Here is a 10159-nt window from a genome sequence, read left to right as displayed (position 1 = left end):
TATTCAATCAAATGATTAAAAAGTGCATTGTTTGAAATTGGAATACAATAAATATGCCTGTATCTTTTATTTTATTATTGGTTTACAAAAGTTAGGCTACATGAACCAATGCTACGGTTGAAAATCTACAGTCGGAATTGACACATCTCGCCACGCACTGGGACAGCTTGAAAAAGTCTCCTCTAAACGAGTAGCCTATACAGTCAAAGCATAGACTGTAGCGTCAGACTTTGATGATGCCGCGGAGATATAGGAATAAACCTGGTGAGCAAGAAATGTGCTACCTGCAAGAATTGTACAATCTTTTGCCATTTCCTTCTCCAGCAGTTAAACCTCTTTACCTGTGCCTACAACTATATATGGTTAGCATATGAATTCCTACTAACACCGTCATGTACTCAAGTGGCATGCAAACGGAGTTTTTCCACTCTTAAATTCATCAAGAATCGCCTAGGACATGATTGTCACAGGATAATTTGGAGGCCTTTATGCTGATGGCGACAGAGAAAGAGGTCCTAATGAACTTGGATGCTGATGACGTGATAGACAGGGTTGCGGAGCAGAGCAAGCTCCTTCGCACCTTGTTAACTGCATGACGTTAATTAAGACACGTTTGTGGAGCGGCTGCTCTGATGATCTATACATGGGTTTCCCATTTACCAACAAAACCAAAGATCCTTGATTACTAGCTCCGTACATGTGAAGTTATATCTGTGTGTTGCGGGCACGTGCACGCGCGTGCATGTGCGTCCCCGTGTGGGCCGCTGGTTGGTGAAAATGGCAGGGCCGTTTTTTAATCCCAGTCCGTCACTGCTATGCCAATAACTAATGTGAATCGCAGACTATACAACCAAAGAAAGTAAAGGAGATTATTTGCACCTGCGTTTCGCCAAATAAAGGACTGGACTGCACCCTTCACACCACAGGGAACAGTGCTCTCTCCAGTCCTGTTCACCCTGTACACGTCTGACTTCTGCTACAACACATAGTCACGAGTCATATCACTTGCAGAATGTTCAGACGATACAGCAATTGTGGGGTGTATCAGGGATGGCCAGGAGGAGGAGCCTGGTGGAGGACTTTATGCAATGGTGCAAACTCAACCATCTACAACTCAACACTGCGAAGACTAAGGAGACGGTCCTGAATTTCCGGAGATCTAAGCCCGCTCTGCTGCCAGTCACCATTGAGGGGGTCAATGTGGAGGTGGTAAACACTTACAAGTATCTACATCTGGACAATAAACTGAACTGGTCAGTCAACACGGAAGCACTCTATAAGGGCAGAGCAGGTTGTACTTCCTGAGGAGGCTGCGGTCCTTCACTAAAAAGAGGGATGCTGAGCAACTAGACAGACTAGTAAGGAAAGCTGGCGTGGGAGCTGAACTGGAGTGCATCACTTCAATATCAGACAAAAGGACCCTGAACAAACTAATCAACATCTTGGACAATGTTTGTCATCCACTCCACAGCACTATCATAAAGCAGAAGAGCTTAACCAGTTGGAGACTACGCTCACTGCCATGCACCTGCCCATATCACTGTTGATAATGCGCTCTTAAAATAACATATAAACAAACAACTCGCCATACCGTCATCCGTCATACGCCAGGTAGCAAAAATAGGGCTCTATATGTGTTTGGAGTGTGACCTCCACACTGCTTATCCTGTGTGGCATGACAAGCTCTTTGCCCAGCTTATTATCAGGGTATTATGCAGTTAGCAGAGGTAGGACCAAGTCACTGTTTGGCAAGTCACAAGTAAGTCCCAAGTCTTAGCAGTCAAGTCCAAGTCAAGTCCCAAGTAAATACAGAGAAGGGCAAGTCGAGTCCAAGTCCAAGTGATCCAAGGCCAAGTCGAGTCCAAGTCCAAGTCCCAAACAAGTCATCAGGTACTCTTAACTTAATAATGCCATTATTAGACTATCGATCATCATTTTAACACTTCCATCTAATCCACAGTATTTTTTTTAGAAATACAGATTAAAATATGTTCAATGTTTCTGTCATCTTTTACGATATATGCATGCGCATACCTGTGTAATATACACATGTGCATACCTGAGTAATCTGTACAAAACGGATAGCTACATGACACTTACATGACACTACATGACACAGTGCAGCACCCACTGTAAGGATGAGTAATAATTTGACTGATGGCATTTTACTGCGCTAGGCCACAGATTTGCCTGCAAACAATTTATTAGGCTGTCTGCCAGTGGCGACTCATAAGGGAAGCCAAGGTCAACACTTTTATATTATTTAAAAGATAATAATGACACAGTAATTTTGTTTTAAAGTATTCATTTCTTAAGAAATACTACACATTTGATGCTGTTTAACTCTTTTGTAAATGGTGCACTGTCACTTTAAGCCCATTGTGTGCCACTGTCCACACGTTCTCATGATCATTTTTTACCAGCTCCATTCAAATATAGCCTATACATTTCTTATATTTAAAAGAAGATATCAATCATCATCAACAATGACAAGCCAGCTGGAACCTGCCACTTGTTTTCTCTCCCTCTGTGCGTGCTCAGACGCGTTCTCAATTAAATGGAGTAGCATAAGTTCAAGTTGGATCTTAATGAAGAGGACCCGAAAAGTATCATCTTTATGTAACATGCTGTTGGTGCATTTTGACATTGTAAACGTCCTTCCTCTGTCTCTTGGTGCCCTACACACCTACAGTGCATAATGCGTGTGAGGGTAGCGGTACACACATACCACAAGGCATTCTATAAATGCAAATACTGTGAATAAACACTTTTTGACTTTTCAGTAATATTTTTTCCTATTCAGCTACACAAACATCATCTTTAAACTTTAACGGACACCGTTTTTATTGTCAGTATGCATTTTGGGTAACCAAAAGTCCTACGGGGAGTTTCCATAGGGAAAAAAATACAAAATGCATGAGCATACCTTGGTAAATAATGGTCTAAAGTACTCATTTTCATTCTATATTAATCTACTTTTGCACAAAGCCTGAACTGAGACCTGGTGCTAGGGCTCAGTTGTGTTTCTAAGTCCATTTAAGGGACCTAGAGGGCTGAATTGTGGTCAGTTCAGAGATGCTTGCAGTCCGGCAAGAAGAAAAAACTATATCCTAACCTCTGTAGCCCTGTGTCAGTACATCACACAGTTATTCTGATGGTCTCTACTGAAACAACTGTCTCAGCTTTCCAAAGAGGTCAAGCATTTGATGGTGGGCCAAATTGGGTGAGAACAGTGGCTTCTAGAGTATAAGAACAGTGCGATTTCAGGGTAAAAGCCTAGAGATGGCCCGTCCGTAATAGTTAAACCACACAAAATTGTATTGTAAATGAGAGTATACCAGAGTCCTATGTACACCATAGTAATTTATTGATATGCCGCATAATGTCCTTTCTTTTTGGTGTTATGAAAATGGTCACCCTAGTCGCAAGTCATGTCGAATTTTATCAACTCAAGTCTGAAGTCATTAAAATCATGACTCGAGTCTGACTTGAGTCCAAGTCATGTGACTCAAGTCCACATGACTGGCAGTTAGTATCAAAGGTAATTACATCCAGTACATTGGACAAGAACACTACAAACACACGGGCAATCTCTATCTTTGCTTTCATTAGTATGTCTACTCATCTATGCAGAGAACATAAATATGGCTCATGGTTCCCTGGTCCAGAGTGCTGCATGTTGTCACCCTCAATGCCAATACCAGTTTAACTGATCAGCTTCCTGATTTTATCGGTGGAGTTATGGTGGATGTTCAAAATGGAGCTAGGCAAAGTATTCTCATGACACATATAAAGAAGTGCATGCATGAAGGGCACATGGAAGTTTGCCATTACTGGCTAAGTGTGGTGGCAAATCACTGGCAAACACATCTGCCACTAGTAGAAAACTTGTCACTGTTGCCAGAACTTTGCTGGAGGTGTGCCTCTAGCGGCCAATATTGGCAAACTTCTAGCAGTATTCTAGTGATCTAATTTGTTTCCCACAAATCACTGCAAATGTGCTGCAAATCTGCCACAAACATGTCATTTTTGTAAGGGGTAATAGAAAAAACTATGTTCAGAAAATAAAACAGGAAAAGTAAAAATAACTATGTAGCAATCAAAAAATCAGCTAGGCCTATTTGATAAATACAAGCAATATTGACTGATAAAAAATGACTTTCAATAAATATAGGAAAGGAACACACAAACTGTATGAAATAGCATAGGAAATTAATGTGGGTCGTCTTTTACCCATGTTTGAAAACTGGTTTAGGCAAAAGCTAATAATGCAAAAGCTGTGTTTGTTAATGTTAAATTAATGAAAAATAACAAATATGATTTGCAATGCCAGTGATCACAAACAAGTTATTTAATGTATATCTGACATATTGAAGGATGAAATAGCCTACATATTTAAAATATAGCAAATAAACAGACAACTATGCATGACTTGCCAACCATAGGAAATTAATGCGGGTCATTTTTGACCCATGTACGCATTAGAAGGGGTAGGCCTACCTTGCGCATTAACAAACAGTTTCGTTTTTTTTTTTTTTAATGCGATGCTTGAATTTTGCACTTTGGTTAATATCGTAGGCCTATATGTTGTGGCTAGACCATTCATATTTTGATGGTTGCAAGATTGTAGATAATTGTATAATATGTGTCTGTTTACGTTGCCGTAGCTACACGATATCTTGAGAATAAAACACTGTTACATCAACCGATGTTATTGTACCAGTTCTCCCCTACTTACCGGTGCGTTTAATACAGCTGTGAAGAAGAAAAGTGGAAAGCGCGATCAATTGAGGTTAAGTTAGGTCGGTTTGTAGCGTAGCCTATAAATTAGCCTCCTAGGTCAAAGTCCATTCAGGAGAAAGTCCAGCCCTGAAAGTGAGATTAGGCCTATTCCTACCGAGGGAAAAAGATTGTCTTCACTCAGTAGGCTAGTAGGCTAGGCTCTGGATTTTCTGGGATTGATCTCTTTTTTGGGTGACTATCCCGGATAATTACTATTTTCTGGGACACGAATTGTCCCGGTTTTTGGTGAAAATTAACTTCTGATTATAATTTCTGCTAGAAACTATTCGGTTTTGTTCTTGGTTGTGTTTATCGGCAGGGGCGATTCTAGTAGCCTAGGCTATATCAGACCTTGAAGGGGCTCAGCCCCCCTAACAGGGGCGTCACTAGACCTCAGCTGACCTCAATTCTGAGACCTCAGCCTCAGAATTGAATATGTAGGTGGAATAGTTATGATGACACTGCAATAAGTTTACAACCACAAAACATATTTGCTGAATTTCACAGTTCAGAAATAAAAATAGAGTAGGCCTACACTCCATGAAATTATGCAGTAGTGGTCACCTATGTTGCTCAGCTAGTTGGAACACCTACCCCCCTCCCCCACATTCCCCGAACATTCTCAATTGCAATGTAGTATAGTAATGCTATAGCCTACAGTACACCATTTGAAAGCTTGGACTCTTTGGAAACCACATGACAACCTTTTTCATCCACAATCTGTATAGTGTTTTACATTGTCAGATTAATCTTCCCTTTGTCAGATTAGCCCTCCTCCCCCTACTCTGCCTTTGATGCTTCCCTACCTTCTAGCTGCAGTGTGTATCCTTAGCAATAAGTGGATGCAGCATATGGGTACTGAAATATTCACAGGAATCCATAGAAATTGAATATTCATGTTGTTTTATCCAATATTAGTTGTGCATGCATCTTATACACGCCCATTGAACCAACAAAGAAAATGCAAAAATATTCCATATTTTGTGTAGTCGTTCTATATCAGAACATCTAACAAACAATCTAAATAGTCCACAATAAACCTCAAAGTGCTACCTTTCATTTGAGACCAGGATTATGCTTCTACACCTAAAGGCTGCCACACAGTAAACCTTTTATTGACAGTATGCATTTTGTCCTATGGTCCAAAAGTCCTATGGGGAGTTTCCATAGGGCATTTTACAAAATGCATGAGCATACCTTGGCAAATAATGGTCCAAAGCAGTCATTTTTCATTCTACTGTATCTGTGATTATAGAAACAGTCTGTTACACGCAAACAAAACTTCACAAGCCGGGATCTGTTCTTTTCTGCCTTTCTTTGTGTGTGTGTGTGTGTGTGAAAAAGAGAGAGAGAGTCCAATGCGGAGGGTGGACGGTGAGCAACTCATAAATATTTTATTATATATTTTCATGGGACAACATTGAAGAAATTACACTTAGCTACAATGTAAAGTAGTGAGTGTACAGCTTGTATAACAGTGTACATTTATTGTCCCCTTGACATAACTCAACACACAGCCATTAATGTCTAAACCACTGGCAACAAAAGTGAGTACACCCCTCACCCCAGCACTGCCTTAACTCTCTTGGGCATGGTGTTCACCAGGGCTTCACAGGTTGCCACTGGAATCCTCTTCCACTCCGATAATATCATGGAGCTGGTGGATGTTAGAGACGTTGCGCTCCTCTACCTTACATTTGAGGATACCCCACAGATGCTCAATAGAGTTTAGGTCTGGAGACATGCTTGGCCAGTCAATCACCTTTACCCTCAGCTTCTTTTGCGAGGCAGTGGTCATCTTGGAGGTGTGTTTGGGGTCGTTATCATGTTGGAATACTGCCCTGCGGCCCAGTTTCCAAAGGGAGGGGATCATGCTCTGCTTTAGTATGTCACAGTACATGTTGGCATTCATGGTTCCCTCAATGAACTGTAGCTCCCCAGTGCAGCACTCATGCAGCCCCAGACCATGACACTCCCACCACCATGCTTGACTGTAGGCAAGACACATTTGTCTTTGTACTCCTCACCTGGTTCCTGCCACACACGCTTGACACCATCTGAACCAAATAAGTTTATTTTGGTCTTATCAGACCACAGGACATGGTTCCAGTTATCCATGTCCTTAGTCTGCATGTCTTCAGCAAACTGTTTGCGGGCTTTCTTGTGCATCGTCTTTAGAAGAGGCTTCCTTCTGGGACGACAGCCAGACCAATTTGATGCAGCGTGCGTTGTATGGTCTGAGCACTGACAGGCTGACCCCCCACCCCTTCAACCTCTGCAGCAATGCTGGCAGCACTCATACATCTATTTCCAAAGACAACATCGGGATATGACGCTGAGCATGTGCACTCAACTTCTTTGGTTGACCATGGCGAGGCCTGTTCTGAGTGGAACCTGTCCTGTTAAACCGCTGTGTGGTCTTGGCCTCCATGTTGCAGCTCAGTTTCAGAGTGTTGGCAATCTTTTTATAGCCTAACCATCTTTATGTAGAGCAACAATTATTTTTTTTCACAACCTCAGGGAGTTCTTTGCCATGAGGTGCCATGTTGAATTTCCAGTGACCAGTATAGTAGAGTGTGAGAGCGATAGCACCAAATTTAACACACCTGCTCCCCCACAAACCTGAGACCTTGTAACACTAACAAGTCACATGACACCGGGCAGGGAAAACGGATAATTGGGCCCAATTTAGACATTTTCACTTTCATTTAAAGGGTGTACTCACTTGTGTTGGCTGTGGTTTAGACATTAATGGCTGCGTGTTGTGTTATTTTGAGGGGACAGTAAATGTACACTGTTATACAAGCTGTACACTGACTACTCTACATTGTAGCCTAACTCTACGTTGTAGCCTTGTAGTCTACAAGTGTCATCTCTTCAGTGTTGTCCCATGAAAAGATATAAAATATTTACAAAGTGAGGGGTGTACTCAGTTTTGTGAGATATAACTAGTATCAAGCCTGAGAAACTGCCTCCGACTACAGGCTTTGTCAAAGCCATGGTAATGTCATTTAACATAAGAATAATGCATTCATATTTACCTGGACCAAGTCATAATGGACAATTTCTTCGAGGTGTCATCTTGGAAAGAGTAGGTAGAATATTTACTGCTGAAACCTATTGGAAAATAAATACATTTACCTTCATAAATATAAATATATATAAGCATGTTTAATAGTCCAACCAAAGTTCAATTAGTGATCCTGCTCACCTGGACTGTCACACCTTGCATCGCCACATAACTCAAATCTTCTCTCCAGAGGCAGACAGCTGAGTGAGTCGCTCCATGATTTTTTGCTGTTGGTGTTTGTAGGCATTGTTTATGACAGGAATTAGATATTTTGACTGGATGTTGTAGTATTGTGTTTTTCCAGGAATCGGAATGTTCATAAGATCCACCCATTCTTTTATGTCAGTGTATGTGGCTCCTGTAAACAGTGTTGGCGCACAGGTCAGGAGATTGTTTCGTCCCATGTCTCTATGGTCAGGACATTATGCCCACTCCCCTGAATGTCCATGTAGGCATGTACAATAGATTTTCAGTTGGCTGGCTCGTGTTACCATCCTTTTCTCTTCAATAGCTGTATCACACATGTGGCAGGTCTTGAAGAGCTTTAGTAAGTTGGACTCGTCCACTTTCTGTCTTCCTGCCCATCCACTGGTTGTCCCTTGGTCAGAAGCAGAGCCCGAACCTGATCCTTGGCTGGAAGTAGTAGTGTCACTCAATGGCTGAAAGCATCAGCAGGATCGTCCATCTCCATCTCCCCAAAGCTAACACTTAGATCATGAACAGATGCTCCTGAACCTTCCTCCATGTCTTCCTGTTCGTGTGACATTACATAGTTAGAAAAAAATCAAGCTTTTACTTCGAAATCTAATCAACATTATCACAGAGGCCAAGGGTACTTGAAAAAAACATAGCTCCACTGCCTGTATGGGTAGGACTCCAATGTGATATTGATGCTGCAGCCATATCCTGGTCATTTATAAAAACAGCGTTACTTCATTGTTGCCATTGGTGAATGTCAACACTACTCGACTATCAACTTGATGCAGAGCTTACCTCTGACAGTTCCCATGTTGGAGGCCATGCGACATACATTCCAGAGGACGTTGGTGTTGTACGTGGCCTGACTGAAGCATGCTCAGGAGTTGATAGTGAAAGTCTGAAGGCAGGTGGTGGACTGGACCTCCTTGACCGGGCTGCTTCTACACTATCTGCGTGTTGGAGCCTCTTTGGGGTAGACTGTCGGAGTGCAGCTAGATCTGATATAATTTCTTGAGCAGAGGGTTCAGAACCACTTGCAGAACATGTGAACATTGTACAAGTACACAAGTACATTGATCAACACACACACATCTGAATGCACTTACAATTATAAAGCATTGCAAATTAAACTAATGTACGTAAGATACTGGGCAATTCCACACTATGGTATATCCACTAATCCACTAATGGTCACGTCCATTACGCCAACACAATGCCATAGTATTGTACATTATTGTATGGTATGATGTGAATGATGATTACTTGAAATTTGAGCATTCACTGTTCTTGGTTGTAGAACTTACATGAAAAACATTTCACATAATCATTCGCATCATACAAATACCATGGCATTTAGTTGTCGTTATGGACATGACAGTTTTGCATGGAATTGCCCTACTACAGATGTTGAAAAAAAAACAAATTATTTCAGAATAAAGTAATGGCATGCTTGGCATAAATGCTGCTGTTTAGCGTCATAGAATTTTGACCAGCTGTCCCAATTTAGACCAACCAACCATCCCCCACAAACTACAAACCAACTTCAGCCGCACTCATATCACAGCACAGCCAGGTTAGCACACCTGGACAACTTTTCCAAGAACCTTTCTCTGTGGCAATGGAAATGCAATCCTCTAAATGTACAGTTTTAATGAAGGTATACCTACAGCAAAGGCTTGCAACAGCAAGAAAATAAAGTTTTGTCTTGCACCTCCCCCACGTAGTTCCTACAAACGAATGGCTAGCTTATACAATTACGGTCTAGTAGATCAATGACCAAACAAATTCACACATTACCTCATCCAGATTATCCGCAACAGGTCTCTCGGCTCTCGGTACAGCACTTTTCTTGAGGTGAATTCTTCTGGGAGGGTTGGGGGCTCTCCTGGATATTATGAAGTTATGGAGTACCGTCACTACAGTTGAGTATGCGCTCTGACAGCCGTGGCCTACTGGTTAGCGCTTCGGACTTGTAACTGGAGGGTTGCCGGTTCGAACCCCGACCAGTAGGCATGGCTGAGGTGCCCTTGAGCAAGGCACCTAACCCCTCACTGCTCCCCGAGCACCGCTGTTGTTGCAGGCAGCTTACTGCGCCGGGATTAGTGTGTG

At 42.0% G+C, this 10159-nt stretch overlaps 1 protein-coding gene across 1 annotated transcript in view; it reads right to left on the bottom strand.

Annotated features, from left to right (window-relative positions):
* Positions 1-5098, bottom strand: part of LOC121715572 (D-amino-acid oxidase-like) — a 29685-nt gene extending 24587 nt beyond the window's left edge. Inside the window, exon 1 of the mRNA XM_042101436.1 lies at positions 4739-5098. The gene's annotated coding sequence lies outside the window, so the exon portion shown is untranslated. The remainder of the gene's footprint in view (positions 1-4738) is intronic.
* Between the last annotated feature and the right edge of the window lie 5061 nt (positions 5099-10159).

Source organism: Alosa sapidissima, chromosome 8 (assembly GCF_018492685.1).
Source record: "Alosa sapidissima isolate fAloSap1 chromosome 8, fAloSap1.pri, whole genome shotgun sequence".
Classification (NCBI taxonomy): domain Eukaryota; kingdom Metazoa; phylum Chordata; class Actinopteri; order Clupeiformes; family Clupeidae; genus Alosa; species Alosa sapidissima.
The sequence above is the reverse complement of the archived record's forward strand: the minus strand, read 5'-3'. Positions and strand labels throughout refer to the sequence as shown.